The following is a 23,806-nucleotide window of genomic DNA, read 5'->3' on the forward strand; positions in this document are numbered from 1 at the left end:
TTTCAGACTCCGTGGCTGAAAGGAAAATATTTTTCTCAGAGTTCAGGCCCCTTAATCCCTGGTCCTGAGATAGGAAAAGACAACTAGAAATGCTTGAGCTGGTTTGGCTCCATAAGCTGCATTTCAGGACTGAGTCTGTAAGGGACACGGGGCTCTGCCTGAGCTCGGGGCACAGGGCTGTGTGAACTGATTCCAGTGGTGCTTCTGTGCTCCCAGCAAAGGCAGCCCATGGCTATGGTATCTGGCAGCACTGAAAGGTGTCTGGCTAATTTGTTGTAGGAATCTGGTGGTACCTTTCACGTGTACAGGAAGAGCTTCCTCTTTCAGCTCTGGGTGCATGTGCAGGGCTTCCTACCTCTGCACAACAGCCAGGGAAGGTTGCTGTTCCTCTTGGCTGAGGAGGTGTTGATAAATCACTCACCTTGCTTAGGCTTGGCTAGTGCCGAAGTTTGCTCTCAGCAGAGCTCATTGCGTGACAGGCATTCATTCCCCCAGGAGCAATCCCTGAACTTGGGACTGAGGGACTGCAAGTGTTGTCACTTCCCCTCCTGCGTGTGAGTTAATGGGCACAACAAGATTCTGGAGTTGAAAGTAAGACCTTTACCTCTGGTATCTTGTTATATCCCTAAGCAGTGTAGCTCATCGTCTTTTAAGGAGATCTGGGATGTTTTTACGTTGATGGAAGTAATTTTTGCTACAGGGTGGGCTTTTAAATTGTAATAGTCTCAAGATAGAAAGTATAAATTTTGTTAGCAAATGCATCAGGGCAGAAATTGAGGTTCTCTTTATTGTGTTTTTTATTGCTGTATGTGAGTGTCTTTAAACAGCTTTCTCTTGCTGTGTAATGTCTCCAGATCTTGGAGTCCATTTTCAAATGTGTGAATTGAAGGTGGATTGAGAATGTAAAGATAATTATCTGCCAGGTGAGCAGAAGTGCTGGTCTCTGTATAACTGAGATTTCTTTAAGACTTCCCATACTATTTGTGGCTCATTTGGCATGAGGTCTTGTTGTGCTAAAGTACCCCAAATCCTTTGTTGCGAAAGGCTGCAGCCCTTGTGCTCAAATGGGTCAGTAACCTTTGATTTTCCATCACTTTCTTTAATTAAGGTATTTCCTTAGCAAAGCATAGTGTCTTAAGAGTTTATCTGCTGCTGAGTAATGAGCTTCTGCTTTGGAAGCTTCCCAGGTTTTACACTCTAGTTGTAAAAAAGAGGCAAGTTTGCAACATAACTTAGGGAATAAAGTATTTGTTTTAAAATTGTTCCAACAGGTGTTTGGTGTTAATGGCTTCACTATGATCTATAAAGTCTGTAATCCTGAAGTCAAAACGCTATTTTTGACTCATTCTGTCTTCATAAAAGTGTTGCCATGAGTGTTGTTTTTTTTGGAGAAAGCATGGCACTGTGACTAACCAGTGCAGCCTGGTACTTCTGTGCTTTCCAGCAAGTGAAGTACAGCTTTCAGCCTGCAAATCGTTTCCTGAGATTGATCAGCTTAGGGTAAAGCATTGTTGTTTTAATGCATTTTGATACAATCAGAAGCATGTGGTGCCAAGAGGGAATAATTTTCTTTACAGGGATTTAGTTCAAGGTGGTAGAAATCTGTATTTGCCCAGCTTTTCTGGTTGTCTTGCCACTTGCTAAGTGTTTTCAGATGCACCATGCAGTTCATTTTGAGGGAGGAAATAAGGCATCTTAATGCTTTCTACTGTGTTATGCCATGGTTTCTCATCTCCTTAGCACTGCCTGCTTGCTTAATCATAAGCCAATTAAAGTGTAATAATGGAACACACTTTTGAACTGCTCATAAATAAAGGGAATTATCAGAGAAAGGGTGATAGAAAATTGAGAGGAGGAACTGCGAGCATTTTGGCCAGTGGTGTAATCTGCCCCTCCTGCAGTGCTGGCTATTCATGTCCTTGGTGAGTTTGTCTTATTTTGTATCACTTTGTCCAGTCTCTGAAACCAGGATTTTCAGAGGAGAAAAGGGGATATTACCATAGGGATTTGAGAGCACACCAGGACCCTTTGAACTTCCTCTGGTTTCTGTTTTGCTGCTTCATCTTGCAGTAGTCCTCGTGGCACAGACACCTGCCTGCCTTGGGATGGCTGTGGAGATGGATGTGCAGGGCTTTTCACCCTGGAAGTGGGGAAACCTCAGCAGATCAGTTCTCACCAACCTGTCTCAATCTTACTGCTGGAACCAAGGCCTTTCAAATTACCCAAGTGTTGCCTGTTGCTCAAAATCTCCCTAACGTGCCAGAAGTTGCCTTTTGGATTTGCAGATTCCTGGCCTGAAAGCCAATTGCCCTGTGGTTAATGGTGAGAGGGTGGGCAGTGGTGATCCCTGCCTCGTCTGGTGTGTGTCACCCGCAGTGACTGGGAAGCTCAGACTTCAGGACCCAAAATCCGCCACCTGAGCTTTGTGAAGCGCTGAAAATTGGCACATCCTCTGCAGCTTCGGGCAGCTGCTGTCACAGGCTCAGCTGAATGGAGCAGATGGCTGTAAAAGAGGAGGCAGGACTCATTTCTGTAGGATTTCTAGACTCTCAAGCTGCTGCAGGAACCTCAGCACAGCTTCTGGCTCATAACAGAAGTGGTTATAAGTTTGCATTATTTTTTAAGTATGCAGAAAGGAAAAAAAAAAACACCAAAAAAGCAACAGTTCCTCCTGAACCCACAATAAAGTGGTCTCCCACTCCTGGCAGCTTCTAGTTATTTTAAACTTTGTGAAAGATGTAGGGTATTTTATTAAAAGTAAACAAAGTTATCTGAAATGAGTGCTCTAAAAGGAAAACACTCTTGTTTTTACTAAAACCCTAAACTTTAATAAGGACACACAAGTGTGTATTCTTTATGGGCACACTGGCCTCAGCTTGACCTCAGCTAGCCATCTGGATCCCTATTTCTTAATAACATACAGTCTGCTGAATTTGGCTTTTATGACTTATTGCTTAAGCTATTAAATACAGAACATTTGGTTTCACAGGAACTACATAATTTTCAAATAAACAAGTGGTTGGAATATATACATTACGAGGGAGAGTCCTCACAGCAAACTCTTCTCCCAAATGAAACCAGGGTCAGTTTATTCTGTTTTATCTCTGGGAAAAGTAACAAAGGTCTTGTTTCCCAGAGTTAGGTTTGGAGTTGATACTGAAGTAGGAAGTTGGTCTTAATGGAGTTTTCTGCTCAAACACTTTTTTTATAAACAGAAAAGAATCTATTCATAAGATGAAAACTTGTTTTTCTGGGAAAGGATTGGTTCCCAAAACTTCCTATTCCTGAAAAATTCCTCCCTCTTTTCCCGATTTAAAAATGCCTTTTATAGACATCTTGAAAATGGAAAAAAAAATTCTTTCGGTTTGGAATAGCTCAAATTTCTGAAGGAAAACTCAAAAAAAAAGAACACAAAAACCCCCAAGTAAAACATAGTTGAAACGTTTAATTTGATCTAGTCTCAAATATGCAACAAGGTTTGGGGTTTTTTTTTAATATCTTGAGCTTGGATTGAGAAAACATTTCAGTAAGTATGTGGGACCTGGCAAGGCGATCTCTGCCAGCTCTGGACATCGGTGATCAGTGCAGCACCGTGCCAAGCAGCTCTGATCTTCCCAGGGGATTTCCCCCTGGTTCAGTGCAGCCCAGTAAGAAAACACTACCTCGGGTTTCAAAAGCAGCGGGACTGCCCTGCCTGGCCCCTCAGCCCAGGTGAAAACCTGCATGTTTGAGCAAGGCAAAACAAGGCTCAGCAGCTCACACTGGGGGGCACCCAATCCACCTGGGATTCTGCTGCTGCTGGAGCTGAGAGGGTCCCCATAAGTGTGAGGGACCACTCCAACAGCTGACCATGTACCCAGCATGTGGACAAGGCCAGCTTGTGGTTTTTCAGAAGCAGAAGAATCATCAAATTAATCCAAAATGAGAGGAGGAGAAAAACTTAGTGGTCAGGTGGGCAGCAGCAAGACTTGTGCCGTTAGCTTTATTTATGGCCACATGGTTTTGTTCAAACCCTGCTGCCTGCATCCCTTTGCCCAGTCCCAACACTTTATTTACAGATTTGTTACCTGCATAGAGCAAGAGAGCTTTGCCTGAATTCTTATCAGCAGAACCCACCTGTACTCTGCTGCAAACAGACAGGGGATTTCATGTAACTAGGGCAGCAGCAGAAGAGGTTTTGCCAATATTTTCCTTGCTTCTTTATTAGATACAAAAGTAAGAGCTTGGGTTTTTGGTGCTGGGTTGTTGGTTTTTTTTTTTTGGGGGGGGGGGGGGGGGGGAGGGGATCCAGGGACTGAGGCTCTTAGGAACTGGAGAGCTATCATACTTCAGTCTGTTTGGACAATTTTCGTATTGTCACACCTCTGGGGACCACATGACCGTGGCACTTGTGGGACTCATGTCCCATGAGCATCACTCATCTTTTAATGAAATTGGTATTTCTTATCAAATGCCTCATGGTAGGCAAATGTTGCTTGAGTTTGCTCTCTTAAGGGTTTAGCAAGGATGAGGGAGGAAACGTGGACAGTGGAATGAAGGGAAAACATTGGAGGGGGCAAGGCTGGTTGTGGGTGTGCTGGTGTTAACCATCCTGTGTTCTGGGTCTGCTTATGTGACTGCTGGCGAGTCCTGTTTCACAGTGGAAACGTCTCTTCCTGGCTGATTCTGGTGTCGTATTCTCTCTGGCGTGGAGCATTGCTCATTTACATAAGTCACCAGCAGGTTATTAGTTTTTCCACAAAGCAGGATGCATGCTAAGAGGAATTTAACAAGAGGTGTAGTTACCTGAGCAGTCCCCAGCCTGGAAAGACAAGCCAGCTTTTCTGGCCGTTGACTTTGGTCGATCAGAAAATCAAGCGATGCTGTATGTTGGATTTAGCTGGGATGTGCTGGGAGTGCTGGTGGGCATTTCTAGGGACTCCAGAGGGACAGACCTGCAGGCAGATGATGTCTGGAAAATCCCCAGCAAAGCAAGCAAAAAGCTTCCCACTGTCAGCTACCGAAAGACTTTGCTTTGTTTAATTCCCCTTCACCCTGTGACAGGTAACTTGTGCATTCCAGATTGCTAATGGAGATAAGCAGTTTAGAGGTGATTTAAGAGATAAAAGGTTTAAATCCTCTGGGAGCTTTTACTCTGCAGTTTTGTCATGCAGAAGAAGTGCATACAGGAATGTGTGTGAAATGGGTCAGTATGATCCTGAGCAAAGTGATGTGGTTCACGCCAAAATAGTACCAGGAAAACTTCTATGACATGTCATGGGATGTGGTCAGCACTGCCACACCACTGCTTGGCTGGGATGCTCTAAACTGGGCAGAAGGAAGAAGCAGAAATCCAAAGTATGGTACTAAAATTTCTTTTAAAAGGCTGGGAACGCTGGCTAACCTGAACTGCATCTCCTGACATGTTTGCTCCCAGGTGGAGGTCTTTAAGCAGTGTTTGATGCCATTTGTTTTTATCTTGGATGTCTCTGGTGGCACATATGGCACAACATTGGAGCTGTGTGTTCTGGCCAACGTCTTCTGTGTCCCCTCCCTCTTTAATCAGGTGCTTTGGGCCTTGTTATCTCCAATGCATCCATAGCAGTGTAAACCCACAGGTTTAGCTCGGTTTCCATGGATACCACACAGCTTGCACAGCTCCACTTCTCCAAGTTAACTTCAGAGCACTTAAAAATTACCCAACCAGCTGTGGACTCGCCAGAGGCTGACGCGGCTCCCCCAGAGCAGCCCCGCATCCTGAACTGCTGCACCGGGTAGTTTGCTTTAACAGGCACACCGGGAAAAGGCTGCACTTGGTGACTGCAGGATTATGGAGTTGCACACCATGCTTACATCAGGACACTGGGAATATGTGTTCAACCTTACCATTAGAGGCAGCAGCGGAGAGACCTTGGTTTTGTCCCTGTCTTAGGCAGTAACCTCCTCTCTTACCCACAGTCTACAAGCCTGTTACAGGGGATTTGATTACTTTTTCATCAGAATCATCTTGTGAAGTTTTATTGACACCCTTAAATTGTATAATATATATTGACAGGAAAAGTAAACCGATCCTGAGCCCAAAAAAAGCAATATGTTTTTATTGTGTCTTACTTTGCGTTTTTATCACACCTGTCTCTGATATACCAGATTGACTCCTGGGTATTTGTGGTACTGAGGAAATTTTCTGTCCACCTGGTGTATCACAGGAAAATCTTCAGGATGAACAGAACTGATGCATCAGAAAAGGATCCTCAAGCAAGAGGATGGAGCTAAGCCAGTGCAGCATCTCCTGCTTTCTAACCCCACCTTCTATGTCCTTTTTACTTAGTGGCAGAAGCCCCCTCCTGCTCCCTCAGTAATGATGAAATGTGCTGTCCTTGGGAAGTTGGTTGTTGGACCTGCCTTGCCTCTTCTCCTCCACCCCATGCATGGGCTGTACCTGTGTTACAGTCCTGGGTGCTGTAGTGAAAGGAAACCCACCTTTAGCTTTGGACAAGAGAGCCTAGAAGCTGGAGCAGCCATGAGCTCGGCATGGAGCAGCCATGAGCTCAGCATGGAGCAGCCATGAGCTTGGCATGGAGCAGCCATGAGCTCAGCATGGAGCAGCCATGAGCTCGGCATGGAGCAACCTGCCGTTGTTTTCCCTCTGGAGCGAATGTCCTACTGCTCCAGCAGGACAGGGCTCAAGAGCAGCAGCTGAGAAAATGCCCTCGCTGCTGCTGGGCTGAAGTGAGTCCCTGCAGTGGCAGTGTAGGCAGCACAGACCTGAGGCCAGTCTGTGCTATGTGCTCATGCCAGGGTCGTCCAGATGCTCAGCTTCCCTAAATCCATGCTTAGCAAAGCTGAAGTGGCTCTGGCCAGCTGTCAGTCTCGTTGTGACGCTTTGTCCTGACACTTTGTCCCAGCCCCTCAGGCCCTCTGCTTTCCTTCTCTTCTCCCTCCCCTTTTCCTCCCTCCAAATTACTGTGATGACTGAGGGAAAGGCTCCTGTACTTGCTGTTGATTTGCAACAGCTTGGCTGTCAAGGCTTTTGTAAGGAGATGAAAGGCAGTGGCTGATTTTCTCTGTGGATGGTGTCTGTCACTCAGGACTGAGACAGAAAGCCCTCTGCAAGCTTGGCACATCCTGGCTTTATCCACTGCAAGAACTCTGCCTGGGAACAGTCTGATTTCAATGCACACTCTTAGATTTGCATCCATGAGCTTACTTAAGGCTGAGGCTTGTTTTGGAAAGTGCTGTGAGTTCAAAGACCGATTAAATGCAGTGTTTAATAAGATAGTACAGTACCTTTTAGAAGTAGGGTTTTTATTGTCTTTTTGCTGCTCACTTAAAAAAAATTAACAACAACAACAAAACAAACAAACAAAAAATCATAATAACTTCCTGAAACTTATTAGTGTTTATCCGTATGTTGGCCCCGAGAGGCATGGGAAATGTAGAGCAATGTCCTGAATGGGCAGGTCTCCAGCTTTCTAGGAGAGCTCTTGTGTGTGTGGTGCTGGACCAAAGTGTGGAAACGTGTCTTCTGGTGTGTGATATTGAGGGGAGGATCGTGTGTCCCTGGTAGGTGGATGATTTCTCAGTCCCAGATCTTAAATAAGTATTTTCTTTTGGATACCAACTTGCAGGGTTGCTGTTTTCTGTTTCACTAAATGTCTGTATCAGACAGTTCCTGTCCAGAAAGGAATCTCTAATCAGCATTTCCTCTCCAGCATGTGAAGATACAGCCTGTGTCCATACAACTGTTTAATGGGTGTCTGAAATAGATGAGGCCTCCTAAAGCAAATGTAAAACCTGTGTTATGTTGCTGTGCCAGGATCTCCATTAGGAGTGAGAGTCTTATGATGGCCTTTCTCCTGGAGGTCAGGTGCTTCTGTGGAGGGAGGCAGACAGAGCTGCGGCTGAAGGGGGTGACAGAGGAACTGGAGCAGCAATTCATTTTGCAAGTCTCTTAAGCTATCATAAGAATTTATAGGAACTGGTTATACAATAAATTATAGATATAAATTAGCGGGTGGTACACCTTACAAGCAGGACGTGTTAAAATTCATCTTGACAAGACCAGGAAAACAGCCCCCAGACTTATCCTCAGTGAGCAACTACAAAGGAACTAAGTTGTGGTTAGGAGAAGCGGAGTGTTAATGACAGGTCTATGCCAGTAAACATGACAAAATGCCTCAAATGCCTTTAGCAGGAATTGTCATCACAACAGTTTCTTTCCCTGCTAGTTATAAAATCAGTTAAACTATTCAAGACACCACTTGTAAAACCCAGACACCGTGTATTTTCATCAAATGTAGCAATTGTCTCTGAGGGTCCTGAAACAAAACCCCCTTGGGGTTCTAGCTGGGCTCCTTTATGCAAGCTGTGAAAATATTGACATTCTCATTTTATCCTTTGCTTTCCTTGTCCTTCTCTGTTTCCTTTCTTTAATCCTTCCTTACTGGCAGCCACTTAATGTGCTGCTTCTGTGCCAAGAGGATGAGGAAACTGTTTCCTCTCGAGCCAAGTGTGCTGACACTGCTAACCTTGATTTCCATAAGTGATTGAACAGTGTCTCCTGTCTGCTGCATATGTCAGGCTCCAGTTACCCAAGATTCTCGGATGCTGAGAGGGCTTTTCATCTTCCCCATCTCCTCCTCGCAGTCAGAACGAAGCCAGGCTCTGCCTCCTCTCCCCTCATGGCTGTGAGCTGCTCAGACTGGCAGTAGCCAACCCCAAGATGCTTTTCCCCATGAATAGATTTCTCTTAACTTAAAGTTTCGAAAATTTCTTTTGACCTACTGAAAAATTTGATGTGTTTTAGCAAAAAAGGGATTTTGTAGTCAACAGACAAGCAGTGGGAATTAGGAAGTGTTGGGAGTAATCCAGTCATTTTAACACAGAAGCAGTTTAATAGTTTTTAGAATAAATAAATTTGTGATGGCAAGATGAGCATGACTTTTTTTTTTTGCAGCATTAAAACTTTCTCTAAATCAGCTTGGTCCTAACAGTAGTGCTAAGCCAGCTTTCAGAGGCAGGTGTGTTCCAGGAATAAGTACTGAATTATGTGCTGCCCAAAGCCCACTCAAACTGATGCTGAAAGTTTCAGTACGGGTTTTTCTCAGTCACTGTGGCGCTGGACTCTTGATTTGATGTTGAGGCAACATCTACTGCAGTCCTTTCTGAATTTCAGGGCCACTTGTGCAGCCAGGGTAAGCTGCTGATGGTCAGCAATTTACAACAGCCACAACCTGGCCTCTCGATGGCCTCCTTTAGCTGCAGTGCTTTAAAAACATTCACTGTCTGCGTCAAGACCGGCTGAAATTCAGATAGATTTGACCTTCATTCCGTAGCGCTTTGGAAACTGAAAAATAATAAACGTGTAGCGAATTCTGCCCTCCAGATACCAGATTATTTTTCTTTGCATGCCTTTGAAAAATGTTTATCTTATTTTAAGCCTCTGCTGCCGAGGGGAAGGCATGGGGTGCATGGAAAGTAGGAGGGAGGAGGAGTGAAGCGTGAAAGGAAGAGTATGGAAAGGTTTGGTGCTGATGGATCGGATCCATTTACAGCATTGTTGGGCAAAGCACTAAATGCTTAAAAGTAGTTTGTGGCGATTTAGGCTTTTATGATGGCGTGCACGTTGCTCTGGGGGTATATGTGGCAAAAGCCAAGCTCCCAGACTGATGAATTTATAATCGTAACTCTGCGTTCCTGCAGGCAGCTCGGTGAAGCTGACAGATCTCTGCAAGGCACAGTCAGGGCTGCTGGTGGATGGGCTCACCCCTCAGGATAACAGCTCCTCTCTGAGGGGAACAGGTGGAACTTAGTTCCACTTAGTCCTTATGATTTTCATGACAGGTAACTGTGCAGAACAGGTGTGTGGTTGGGTAGGTCATACAGGAGTCTCTGAACACATCCCTGAAAGAGAGGGAAGCAGTTCCTTTAAAAGACAGATACAATTTTTAAAATTGAATACAGTGTAGAGACCTGTCAGTCCAGTTGTTTTGAATGTTTGATAAGAGGATAAGCAGGAGTTAGGTGCACATTAGCAGAGAATAGTTACAAATACCTCGTGCATGAAAGAGACCCTCAGCCCTCCACTGTGCCTGTGTGTGTGCATGCACATTGTGTTTTTTCTGTCCGTTTTTATGGATAGATGTCAAAGTGTTCACCAAAACAGAAGCAAATGCCATCTCTAATATACACGGCAGAGGAAGTAGGATGCAGTTGGTGACCCACAGGCAAATAGCAGAGCCAAAATAAACGGGTTTCCTTAACCATTTGGTGCCAGGTCACAGTGCATCCAGCCCAGGGCTGTCCAGACCCATTTCAGTCTTCCTTACCACAGAATCCTCACAATGCACTTCAGTGAAAGGAAATGTGTGCTGAATGCACCTCCCAGCCTGCATTTGTGAACAAGACTTTGGGTTTTCTTCTTAAGCTTGCATACCCTGACGTGGGTTTCCATACCCAAGATTAAAGGGTCTATAAATGGCAGGTTTCCATTAGGAGTGAAAAGACAACTGGTCTGTTTTGTGCCCTGTCCTTTGTGAAGGGTGATGCTTAGAGCAGCCAAGGCACCAGCCCCTGCTGTCCTGGCTCCAGGGCATCAACAAAACAGCATGTCCCTTCCCTAGAGCACAGAGCTCTTCCAAAGACACTGCCACTTTCAGTGAATTCCTTGCTGGGACGGGTTCTCCAGGGATTTCTGTCTCAAACAAGAGGGTTTGGGAGAAAAACAAGCAAAAAGAAACCCTTCCTAACACACTCTGCAGGGTGATTAGCAGAAGATGCTTACAGGAAGTGGAAAAGCCCATAGATATATGTGGTGCCAGGTTCTGACCAGGCACTTAAATGTTAACTTTTGCTTTTTGGATAGCTGCCCTGAATGGAGCTGGGGGTGCCTCTGCGTGGGCAGGTGTCTCTTCTGTTTCCTAGGGGAAGAACCTTTGAAACAACTCATTTTCTTCTTGGTCAGCAAGAGGTGGAAATGCTGATACAGCCTGTCTCCAGCAAATTCCTGGGGCAGTATAAAACTGCTGCCCACTTCTGGCATCTGTATTTTGATTGTCTGGTATTTTTGGTATTCTGCTGCTGGTTAAAATTACATTTATTGCAGCTGACCTTTAGCAGAGAGGTGATTGAGGTTGCAGTTCAGACTGTTAGAACACACGCTCAGTGGTGGCAGAATAGACAGCCAAAGTGCAAAGCCAAGTTCAGTTTTGGTAAAAATGCCACCTGACCGTCTGGAATACGTGTTGCAGGCATGTCCACCCTTCTGGTAATGTCCCTGTTGGGTGTCTGTGTTTCCTTTGTTTGCCCCTCCCAGGAGGAGTGCTCCCACCTCCCCTGGCTGTGGCTGGTGGCGTTGAGCTGCCTCGGTGACACATCAGAGGCTTGTTGGGACACCGCGTGCCGAGCGCTGGGCTGTCAGGAACATCGATCTTTCTGCTGAGCCAGAGTAAATTTAATTAGCTTGTTTTAACATTCCTCTTCATCCTGCGGGTGGATAGAATTGATGCTGGCTGGAACCTCGCTTCCACATAGCTCATTTACTGTAACTAATTATTGCTTGTAATTGAATGGTACACTCTGCCGCCAGCCTCTGCAGTAAGGTGGAGCGGTCACTTTTCATTTATTTGCTGTCAGAACCATCTGAAACCTTCCCCCTCAGGGCAGCAAAATCTTTCAGTTCTTGCTGGATGTTAACTGGACAAAGTGGTGGAAAGCTGCAGTTAGCACAGCCGGTGACGTGGTGCAGGCAAGGAGACTCGTTCAGTGTCGAAGAATGAGAGTCCAGGAAATAGGAAAAGTTTGAACGGCTCTCTAGCCTAATGTTAGTCCCCTTTGTGTGTATGCAGTGTGATTCTCTCTAATTGAATACTTGCATTCTACTTTTTATCATTAATACCGTCCTTCTTTTTACCTTGGTTTAGTCATGTATTTCTCACTACTCGAGTTCCTTGTTCAGGCTGTTCTTGCTGAAGCTTTAAAACAACCAACTCCCAAACAAAAGTATGAGCTTGAGTCAGGTGTCATATAGGGTGAATCAATTCAGAACAATTAAGATCCTCAAAATTACAAGTGTCTTGGACCTGAGGAGCTGCAGCCCTAAATACAGGTGATAACTGTCACCATAATACCGAGGGGTACTCAAGGACACACAAGGCAAGGAGGCCCCTTTCTCCCTGAAAGTGTCTCCCCTTCAGTGTCTGTCTGCTCCTTGCATCTGTAATGTTTTTCTCCAGTGAGCTCTGACCAAAAACTTGGCATGAGGAGAGAGGGTGTAACATAGCAGGGCATGCAGGGGCTGCTTCAGCAAGCTGACTACATTCAGTGCCCAGGCATTTCTCTGTGATTAAAGAGGGTCACAAAAGGGGCAGTAACATGTTTGCTGTTTTTCCCAGGTAAAGTGAAGAAAACTTAAGACCCTCTGCTACAAGTTAGGCAAGAAAAACAGTTCTAAGAAGAAATTGGAGTAGTTCCCTGCCTTTGTATCTTCAGCTGCTTTGAAGTGTCATACTGGGAAGCCTGGGAGGGGGAAGTTCTTACTCTTCCTCTTCTTCCATTCCTTTCTGTGCATCTTTGCAACCACTTTCCTGGTTCTTTCTTAGGATGGTGCAGTAGAGACTGTGCATACAGCAGCCCTGACAGATTTCCTAGTGGAGGGAGTCTGGCTGGAACTGTGCTGTGTTCCATTTGCCTTCCCTGATGGATGGGTTGGTTTTCAGAGCCATTGCCAGCGTTTTTTAGGGCAGGCCTAGGGATTAAGCAGCTCCTTGGTGGTCCCCAAGCAGGCGGAACATAACAGAGGATCTGAATTAAGGAGTCTCAAGTGAGCCTTGGGAAATAAAGCTGAGAGGAAAAGGCTTGGACAGAAGTGTACATGTAAGATGTAAGGGCATCTTATATTCTTTTTAGTGTTGAATTTATGCTAAATTCACTGCATAAAGACTAAATAGAGTGTATATTTTTCTATTTCTTTATAGGAACAGAGAGTTTCCGTTGTTTAACAACCAGACGCCGCATCCTATCATCTGCTTAAACAGGTATGACCTTTTAACTTGTTAGCATAGCTTCACAAGGAAAATCTGCTTCAACAGATTGAGGGGGCTTGAGAAAATTCCTCTAGCTCCTGGAATACTTACTTTTTCTTGGGTTAGTTTCTGCTTTTTTAATACTCCTTGGATTTTACTTTGAAAGCCTCCTGCATCTGATGGGAGTCGCTGTGCCCATTGTCAAAGCGGCTCTCTTGCTTTTGGGTAAACAAGAACCTGCCTACAGCCCTGGGTGGAAAGGGCCTAAGATGTGTGAGTCTGTCAGGTGGTGCTGATACAAAGGCAGAGCATCTGAGAGAGATGACGGTGCTGCTGCACATTGCTCTGGTGTGTCACGTCCTGCCACCGCACTGAGTCCTACCACAGAAAGTATGAGGATGGTTTGGCACAGTAATCACAAGCATAATGTTCCCACATCTGCAGAACCGGAAATCATTGGGTTAGATCAAAAAAATGCACTTTTTCTCCTTTTTGGGAAAGAGAAAACATTCAGGAGGCTCCTATCTCAGAGGACTGTGTTAGGGAGAACCTGTGCCGCCTCTGTCATGTAGATAAGCAGATACTTGTTTTGTCAGCATTTCTGTATGTACACATATTCATTTCAGTTTGATTTACAACTGAACATAGTTTCTGTTCTCACAGGCATGAATTTGAAATGCCAAAGACAGACTTCAGCAAGTGGGAATGGAGTTTGAAAATCTACATATGAAGTGTAAGGAAGAAATGTGGTGTGAGCAGGGTGGCCCGAGCTTCACTTGGGCAGGGCAGGGTGAAATATTTCCATTCTTCTGGGGTGATGTGTTTGCTCTGGCCTTGCAACACAAGCAAAATGAGAGGGTTTCAGTGAGCACAGGAGATGCTCTAGAAGTTGGTGTAAGGCATAACAGCAATGCGGTCCCCTCCCCAGGATCTCAGCTCAGCAAACCAGAGAGGTTCAAACTCTGCATCCTTTAAAGAGTAGCATGAACAAATACACATGCATAAAAATTTTATTCAGCTGATAAAAGTTACCTCCTTTGTGTTGTCGCTGATAAAAAGGAAGGTGCCAGATTATGGCAGTTTAGGACTCGTTCCTTCTGTGAGGTTAAACTTACACCGTGAGCAAAACCAGTCTCCCCTGTTCTCTCCAGTAGCCTGTGCCATACTTCTGAGCCTGCCAGGATACTGAATGATGAAAAAATAGAAAGATCAAGTACAGCTTTAAAGGAAGGGAAGCTGATACTACAGGATGAAGAAAGGCGACAGTGTATGCTCTGGGATCTGTGTGGACATGCACATGTGCATTTGTGTGTGTGTGTGTATTGAGTACAAGGCTGATTTTTGGACTTCCTGAGCTGTTATGAGCCATAAATGTATGAATTTCCTCACCAGCCCCTAGTTTACTTCTGCATACACTCTCTCCTGGATCTATGAATTTGAAGGAAATGGAAACTGAGGATCAAATTTGGCCCTCTAGGTTTGTAGGCTGTAAAAAGCAGGCACACAAATAACAGGCAGTTGACTTTTCATCCGTGAACTTTTCATTCTCACAGGCTGTGGCAGCAGAGACCTGCCACGGGCTGTGGAGGCACAGAAAGGCTGTGTCTGCCAGCCTCTCCTGTCCCTCTGGCAGGAGGTTTAAGATGCCTCTCATTGTTCCCCAGAGTTTCAATGCTGCTCCTGTCGCAAAGCAGAGCACAGGAAGCCCAGCAGTTTGGGAAGGACCCTTCTCCTCCTGGGCTGTGAACTGTGGGAGGGCTGGAGCCACCGTGGCCCTGGCATTTACTCCGCTCAGGCTCCCTGGGGGCACGCAGAGCACCCAGCATGCCTGCAGGCTGGCTCCCTGCCAGCGTCTGTCAGGGAGCAGGGCACCATAAGGCTGCTTACAGTGATCCTACACGCTTCAGGAATTTTCCCATGGCCCCGGAATACCCTCGCAGCAGCGTGCGGGTACTAAATGAAGGATTAAATTAGCTTGGAAGGCTTAAAGTAACAGGCAGGTTTATTGCATTCGCTGTCTGGCTGTTGATAATATTCCACTGTTGATAAAGTAAATTCTCAGATGTCTGCTGTGCAAAGCTTTAATTGGCTCTGCAGGCCCCACTCTTAACTGACAGGCCTAAATTACTGCTCTTGAAATAAAGAGTGTGTCCGTGGAGTGCCCCGTAGCCTCTTGATGCTGCTGAGATGCCACAGACAGTTTAAAAAGCGGGCAAGTCTGAAATCAAAAGAGGGAGAAACAATCGCACATCAGAACTAGCGTTTTCTACGCAAGGTCACTGCATCAGTGGTTAGGAGATAAAACCCAGGCATAATGTCTTGTGAGTGTTGCTGTCTCTCCTGTGTCCCTTTGGCTCTGGGTGACTAACAGTGAGATTAACAGTGGAAATAACATGCCACAGGTGAGCGCAGGGAATGTTATGATAAAGGAGGTGGGGGGCTCAGGAAAAGGAGACTGTTTTGTTGCTCCCTTGCATCCCCCAAGGCTGGGATGTTGGATGGGGAGGAGGAACAGAACCAGCAAGGTGTCACAGAGAGCTACAGGGATGGGTGATAAAGCTCATGTCCCTCTGAGCTGGGGTGTCAGCACAGCCTGTTTGCAGCATTTGGAGCTGAGGGCTCAGCTTTGGAAGTGTTATGGAATCTGATGCTCCTGAGGTGGCTGTAGTGACTCTCCACATTGACCACTGGGCCTGTGATTCCCTGTGTGTTGTGAACAAACTCAGCATCTCCTTCTGGCATGAGCTTTTCACTGTGCTGTCTCTCTCTCTGTGGGTCTGTGAAGGGCCCCCAAAACAGGAAAGCACCAAGACAATTTGCTCTTCTGGGGCTGTTTCTAAGCAGGAAGGGAGGACTCTTAACTCCCTCCAGAGGCTCAGTCACACTGAGATTCCGAATAATTTTGAGTAACCTTTTGAGTATAAGCATTAATTGCTCTTTTTTTCTGCTGTGAACCTACTGATGCTCAGAAGGAGAGGTCCGTAGATGGGGATGCAGCTTGGCAGCAGCCATCCCAAGCAGAGCCTTGAGGACAGCACTTGGGAAGGTTTGTTTATTAATACTTGGTTGGATTAGGCTGGAACCCTTTTAGATACATGCACATCTTAGATGAATTTCATAGAGAGCCAATCACACTTGAAATGACTGCACCTTAGGCACACCATAGCTTGTATTTCAGACTTAGAAATTCCCCTCACCAGCGGTTGAAAGTTGACACTGTATAGAAATACGTCAGTGAGCAATGATTAAGACAGTTTTTAGGAAAAGGGATATGAATTGATAGTAATTAGAAGCGTTTCTTGTAGTATCATGAGAAGTATTGGCTTGATTTCTGAAGAATCAAAAGTTCTGGAGATGTTCTCCTTTTTCATTTTGCTTACTTGGGGTTTTTGGGTTTTCTGTCAGTGCTCTTTGTAGCACTAGGGGAAGATTGTAGGTGGGCAGAGTGCAAGGTGTAGCTTAGTGTTGTTACTGGCATTGTCTTCCCACGCAGCTGGCTTGGATGTCTCCTGCTTTGCTTTGAGAGGGCTGCAGGGAGGCATCCCCACCGGGGTGGTTCTGACACAGATGCCAGTGTGGCATCCAATCCTCCTTCATCAGCCTTCCTCTTAAAACTAGTTTCCTGCCAACAGGTTGTCCTGCAGTCTCACTTGCAAGAAACCTTTAAGCTTCCAGCTAAAACTTAAAGTGGCCACGGGGTCCTTGTACCAAACTGGCCTTCGGTTTTTCCTCCTTCGTGTTTATCACTTAGCATCAATCTGTCTCTTTTCTCCTTTGAAAGGAGGGCTATCATCAATTTTATAATCAACTTTTCTCTTCTCTCCTTCTGATTATCTTAATAGCCATTATCTGCACCTTCGTTCATTTGTAAACACCTGTTTTGAAACAAGCAATTTTGAACGCGGCGCTCCTTGTGTTTGTCAGCTATCAAAGGTAGATTTTGCTGCATTTTGAAAGGATTCAGACACGATTGTTAAGCAGTGGAAAGGAAGGAGAATGTCCCCTGTCACAATCAGATCATAATTGTGGTGGTGGTGTTAGTAATACTCTTATGTAGCAGGATGACTCACTAATAAATACTTAAAAGTTGTTTACAGCCAAGAAGCAAAACTGTTCAGGAAGGAATTGAGAGGCAAAGGTTCCTTGAGTTGCTGCAGCTTTTTAGTAAGCCTCCTTCCAGCTCTTTGGGTGCAAGAGGTGGACCAGAGAGACCAGGAGGGGAGAGGAAGAGGAAAATGTCGTGCTTCCTTTTCCCTCTGTCGTGATGAACAAAGGAGTTTAATTTTGAGGAAGGGATTGGCAAGGAAGGGAGACAGGAGTGTTCTGTGTGTTGCAGCTTGTGCTTGATGCCTTTATCAGGATCAGCAGCCAACACCAGTACTGAGCTTTTCCATTTCTGTGCAGTACTTAAGTGACTTTATAGACAGGCAAAATTAATCAAGGTGAAGGTGAGTTGTTGAGCTGGATTTTGGGTTTGTGAACACTTACTGCAGTTGCTTCTTCATCTCCACCAGTCAACATAATCCTTCCTGTAGCTCAAGAACCAGTCCAGTGTGCTAACGTTGAATTCTCATAACTTGAGTTTTTCCCCCTGGATGATGTGGAGGGAAAGAAAACTCAACACCGTGGAGTAGAAGCTCAGCTCTCCTAAAGGCAGTTGAATTTTTGCCATGGACATCCTTCTGAAAACTTACCATCTCCAGAACTTCCCTGTGAAGTATCTGGTTCTGGCTGGTGTCAGGATGGGGATACAGCACACAGGGATATGCTTTTGGCTCTCAGCACTGAGGGGGGCTGGAAGTCAGTGCTGCCTGTGAAGCACTCAAGGAAAAAACTATCCCATTCCCACTTAATAACTGTAACTGTGACTAGTGCGAGTCACTGAGTGCATCACAGCCCCTGCAGGGAGTGCTGGTGAACCTGACACACAGAGTTAGTGCTGAGTTACCTCTATTTAACCAGTTGTGCCAGTATAAATGCTTTTGAAAGAGGTAGTGGGAGTAATGGGAGTGCTGTGAGCATTCTCCATGAGATGAGTTTGAGAGAGAAACAGATTCATTTGTATTGAGGAGCAACACTTAGGGGAAGAACAGATGTTTGAATCCTAATGTTCTTTCCAGCAAAGTTGATGAAAGAAAACTTTTCGTGATCATGACCAAAAAATACTGTGGTTGTCATCCTTAGGATGAGTCATTTTTCCCCCCTTAATTTTAATCCCTGTGAAGCAGGAAGTTAAAATTCAGTCCGGTCTGTAGCCATGACACGTTGGGCAGCTGGAACAATTACGCAGGGAGAGGGGTGTAATACACCATGCAGTTCGTATTCAGTTGAGAATACGATGTGAGAAGTGAGATCCTGATGTTACAGACACGGCGTCATCAAATCATCCTTGAATGTCACATTAGAAGACTGTAGGATTGCCGGTTTTCTGCCTTTTGCCACATCTGTGTGGGGTATCTGGGGTAGATTGTGAGGCACTTTGATCGGGAGTCCTGCCTCAACAGGTGATTCATGATGTTACCTGTACCTACACTGCTAAGGTTTTTCTGCAGCATACTCTTATTAACAGCTCCCTGGTATCCTTATTTCAGTTGTGACCTCCTTGGGGCTAGAAAAAAATGTTTTGCGTGCTTATGTAGTTACTCTGGCATCGGTTTCCCTGCTAAAAATCAGGAGAACATCCACTCTGTGCTGAAAACAGAATTAAACACAACAGGATCAAGTCTAAGGTAAATGGCAGCATGCCTGGGAACTAGATACTGTGTGCAACAGCTTTTGCTGTGATTCTTAATGCTTTGTGATTCATTGCTGTAGCTACCATAATATTAGTAACTAGGTGTCCAAGTCTGGGTTGGATCACTGTTGTGTTAGATGCTGTGTGCTCAGAGTTGTTCCAGACCCAAAAGAGCTGACAGTCAAGCCTGTGCAGAGGCGTGGAGGGGTAAGCAGCCCGACAGCACGCAGGTGAGACCAAGTTTGCCACTGTAATTTGTGCCTTAGAGACTCCATAGTTCATGCTGGGAAGTTGTAGATGGAAAACCCTCCTCACATGGTGCAGTTCACTGGGGACTTGTCAGCGTGAAAGAACATAACACTATACAGCCTATTTTATTTGTGTGGGGTTTTTTGTTTGTTTGTGGTTTTGTTTGTCTTTTGTTTGTTTGTTTTTACTTAAAATCCAGTGTATGAGGGGTTATACAGGAGGCCATCTTCATCTCTTGTCTGTCTCAGCATGTTTTCCGTTGGGAACATTGTTCTCTCTAATGTTGCAAAAGTCCAGTTAGCCATGCAGCTCTGTATTTCTGCATATTGGAACAGAAATGGACCAAATAGTTCAGCTCCATTTAAAACTTGTGTAAATGTTGGCCTTAGAATGGAATTGGATCCCCTCCTCTGCCCTTCCTCACCCCCCCAGGTTCTGAATGTTTAGTGAACAGTTTTCAGCTAGCAATAAAACCACCAAGTGGAGATGAGAAAAGCTGTTTCTTTCTACCCTGAGTGAGGAGGATCTGGTAAAGTAATGAAAGTACCTTCTCTTGCAATCTGAAATGTACCTGGACCTACCAGAACAAGTCTGTACTTTGAAATGCCTGAAGTCAGGACTTCCTCTTAGTTTGAGTTCAGCTCACTGCTGGAAGTGGTGTTGCCAATTAAACTATTTCATAAATAAAATAAATGAGTATTATTTGTCAGTGTGGGGTGGCATCCAGTGTTGACTTTCTACTTGAAACTTGTTGTATTTAATACTACTCTACCTTGAGTCTACCCCTAACTCTCCCTGTGTTCCCTTCCTATGGTAACCATGTACGGCTGGTTTTCTCACCCCCTTGGTTCCCCGTGGAAGATTCACACTCTCTCCTGTGATCTTTCAGAACTACAGCCCATGGTTCTTTCCTTCATCCCTGGCTTTCCTTCCCTGTGTTGTTTTTCTGATTCTTCACTGAATTATCTCCATTTACTCCTTGGACCTTTGGGGTCTCCTGACTGACTTTGAGTTCCACGTAGCATTTTCTAAACAGCTTTCTGCATCCTCTCTGCAGTGACTTCCCATTCTCTGTGGGTTAACCAATACCTGTTTCATCCTCTGCCTGTCTTTGCTTAGACAGTTAATTGGGCAAGAAGGAGCATATGCTGTGGCTGCACGTGAGCTCCACATCCACTGATTAGACCACTAGGACACTGGCAGACAGGAGAAATACGGCATGAGCTCTTCTTGTATTTCCCTGCATAGAAGCACTTAATACCCTCTCTCTCCTTTACCCGTCTGTGGATATCCTAAGGTGATAGGTGGGAGCTTAGACTCTTCTGTAAGATGTGGTAGAAATTGGCCAGTTTGATTCACAGTTATGGATGTGGACAGACACAGCAGACAGGAAAGCAGAGCACAAACAGAACGAGACAATTGGGGACCAAATGTTTTTGGGTTGCTTGTACGTTCACACGTCTTCAGCTGAGGTGGCACGGCAGAATCAGAGCAGAGTGTTTACGATACTGGTTTAATGTCAGGGAGAAATTTTAAGGACCTGTGATGTAGTTGTGGAGTTAGCTTGGTATTGGCAACTTGGTATGTACCTTGCCATTTTTGTTTTCTGAAACGAATTTTGGGACTATGTTGTGTCACATTTTTAATTCCTACCAAAGGCAGTTCTTGGTAAAAGTATTTTTAGAAGTGAGCATCCATCAGAAGAAGAAATGCAGCGAGTTTTATATAGATCCCTGGAGGAAAGATGTAGGAAGTGTTATGGAGATTCTGTGAAGGAATTAAGTAATTTAGAGACAACCCAGTTGGTCAGGCCAACAGCCCCATGGAGCTGAAATAGGAATCTGCATTTTCATTTGTTTTTCTGCTCACACCAACAACAGGGACTCCTTAATGTAGTTTGTGGGCTGCAACCTTCATCAGAGACTTCACTCCATATTTTAAACTGTGGCTATTCTTGCTAGTCCTGGCTTATCATCGAGAGTTTTAAGGGTCCCTTTCAGCAGCACCGAGGGTCTGAGCTGAGCTCAGGGCTGCCTCTGTCCCCAGAGCTGTCAGGCAGGCACACGTGTCCCAGATGCCTCTACTTTCCCAGTGTGCTCTGGAAGTCACTCAGGCTCTGGTGTCACTGGCCAGTGTTGCAGTCCTCTCCTTTTGTGTCTTCTTTTTGTTCCTTCGAGTTTGTTGTGCTGCCTCCAGGCAGATGCTGTGTCTCATAAATGTCCTTTCCTGAGCAAAACTTTGTGAAATCTGGATCCAAAGGTTTTGGTTGGAAGCCAGAGCATCCTTGCACATATGGGAAGAGACAGCCCTTGCCCTGAAGGGTTTGCAGCACAAATAGGCAAGTTCCAGAACATTGTAATCCATGTTTTACAGCTGGGAGAACTGAGGTTCATGAGTCCGAGGTCATGGTGACAGGTGAGCACCAGGGACCTGGACTAATTCTGATCTTGAATCTCAGTGCCTTGACCATAAAACTGTTCTGCCTTTTGAAAGATCCTTGTGATTTAGGAATATCTTTATTACACCACAGTTGTAGGAGGAAGAAAACCTCTTTTTGAGTGAGATAATCTTGAAGGCACTTACATCAACGCGTGAAATTCTTCATCCTTTGGTCAGTTTTAGCAAATTCTATGCAGATAATGCTTAATAGAAGAAGATAAATTACCAGCAAGTAATAAATTAACAATAATCCAGCGAAGAGGTGAGACAATGATAGTCTCAGCAGTCAACAGATAATAAAAGGAAAATCTCTTTATTTAAAGTATCTTATAATTTTTAATGTTAATAATCTCCTGGAAAGTCCATGTCTGTGAAGGATAAGCCAAGTTTTTTCTTAAGCATGGAGAGGTTTTGTTCTTAGTCACTGGGAGGTTTGGATGATTGTAAGCATTCCTCTTCCTCTTCTTTGCAACTCTATGGGAACATGGTCTGAGATTTTCTGCAATTTGCTGAGAGAAAGAGTGAAGGAAAGGAGGGGAAAAATAGAAAATTATACTCTTTTTCCTATAGTTTTTTTCTATTATTATTTTTTCTGTAATTGTAATAAATTATGCCAGAAGAGCCAAGGGGCTGTCTGAGCTGGTCCTGCTGGCCTAACCTGGCACTTCCCCAGCACTGTGGGCCCTGGGTATGAGAGCAGGTTCTGCAGAGCTCAGCCACGGCTGCTGCAATTCTGGTTGCTCTGCGTGTCCCACCTCAGCCCTCCTCCCTCACATCTCGTTGCACCGTGTCCCACCCTCAGGTATGATATGCCTGTGGTCTCGTAGGGTCCAGCTTTGCTGACGTTTTGCCTGCCCAGTGGACATGCCATGGAAATGGTGGGAGTCAGTTTGATTCGTGTGCGGGAACAGGAAGGGGCTGATGTGGGAGCTCCAGGCAGCCAGTGGGTGCCAGATTTGGAGCTGGGGTACGTCAGGGTAGTTCTGTCAACCTCGGTGAAATCACTCGTGATGGATGCTGCGTAGAGTTCCTCCCCAAAATATGACTGACAGCGATGTAAAAACTTTCCTATAGGATCTTGCCTAGTAGAGGTGATGCCACACTCCCCATCTGATGTTCTAAGTCCAAGCAAGTACCCTTGTGGTTTTTTGCATGGCTCTGAGAGAGCCTCTGGTGTCACTGGAAGAGGTTTATGCCTCCCCCTAGGTGGTACCGTTTGCCCATGCAGCCTGTGCAGTTCAGATGGGACATCACCATCTCTCATGGATTTGTCCCCTCCTCCAGTGGAATCCTCTATCATCTGTGATGCTTAACTCATGACAGGGGGAAGTGCAACCTCAAGTGTGTACACTTTGTGCACACATTCAAAATGGAGAGACCAGCTGCTAAAGAACAGGGAGACCTCTTTATATCAAAGGTCTGGTTTTTCCCATTCTTTCATCTCACTTCACATTTCCCTCTTGAGAAGACAGTAGCCAGGATTTCTGGCGTAGTCCTACCATCTCTCTCTCTGGCTGAGAGATTTTTCCTCTTGGGGCTGAAGCATTTGAAGTCTAAGGGTGCCTCGTGCTTTGGCATGAACAGAGTCTTTGAGAGGGGGATTGATCTTTCATGGGGAAATTCACTCTGTTCTTACCTGGGATGGGATACAGTCTAACCAGTCTCTTAATTACAATCCTTTCCCTCCTGTGGAGGAGTAGATAATGTCTCTTCCAAGAGAGAGCTGAGTGACATCACTTCTTGAGTAAGTGGCCAGTAGGTGATTAGTGGCGTGGGCCTCTTCCCTTTCTGTGGCCCACCATTGGTTGCATGGCATTCCTACAGTCTGCATCAGCTGCAGCATTCCACTCAAACACTGCTGAACCAACTACTTTGTGTGGTTTATGACTGGCTTTTAATTCAGCCACAGTGCTAATTACCTGCATTGAAGTGGCTGCAGGCTCGGGGTGCTTGTTCTGCAAGCTCTGGCTCCTGGTCAGACTGCAGTAATGCAGCGTCCGTGACCATTAATCCAAAGACTGTAAATTTAAAAGGGGAAATAAAAAAGGCAAGAAGCCTAGATGATACAGTGCTATCATTTGAGTGTATAGAAATATATATACATAAAAATCAACATAAATTTATAAAGCTAGCAAATTGATAAGATGGAGGGGGAGAAAAGCAGAGTGTTTCGTAGCCTTATCTCAGATACCACCAAAAAAATTCTTGTTCTGAGTGGCTGTCAGGAGTTGCCCTCACCTTGCACATACATGTGATTCTCTATTTTTCCAAACAAGCCTTGTCACATGGTACGGAACGCATATGTGTGCTTTATCTTCCTTGAATGGAATATTGTGTAATAGTACTGGGCAACAATCCTGCTGTCAGCTAATTTTTTTCCAGA

General features: G+C 45.1%; 1 protein-coding gene across 27 annotated transcripts in view; it reads left to right on the plus strand.

The window, feature by feature from the left end:
* The first annotated feature begins 12,949 nt into the window (after nt 1-12,949).
* Nucleotides 12,950-23,806, plus strand: part of MAP2 (microtubule associated protein 2) — a 99,824-nt gene continuing 88,967 nt past the window's right edge. For all 27 annotated transcript variants that reach the window (XM_027887843.1, XM_027887852.1, XM_027887853.1 and 24 more), the window contains exon 1: nt 12,950-13,013. The gene's annotated coding sequence lies outside the window, so the exon portion shown is untranslated. The remainder of the gene's footprint in view (nt 13,014-23,806) is intronic.

Source organism: Empidonax traillii, unplaced genomic scaffold (assembly GCF_003031625.1).
Source record: "Empidonax traillii isolate 1590-97213 ecotype Southwest subspecies unplaced genomic scaffold, ASM303162v1 scaffold223:size1722714, whole genome shotgun sequence".
NCBI classification, from domain to species: domain Eukaryota; kingdom Metazoa; phylum Chordata; class Aves; order Passeriformes; family Tyrannidae; genus Empidonax; species Empidonax traillii.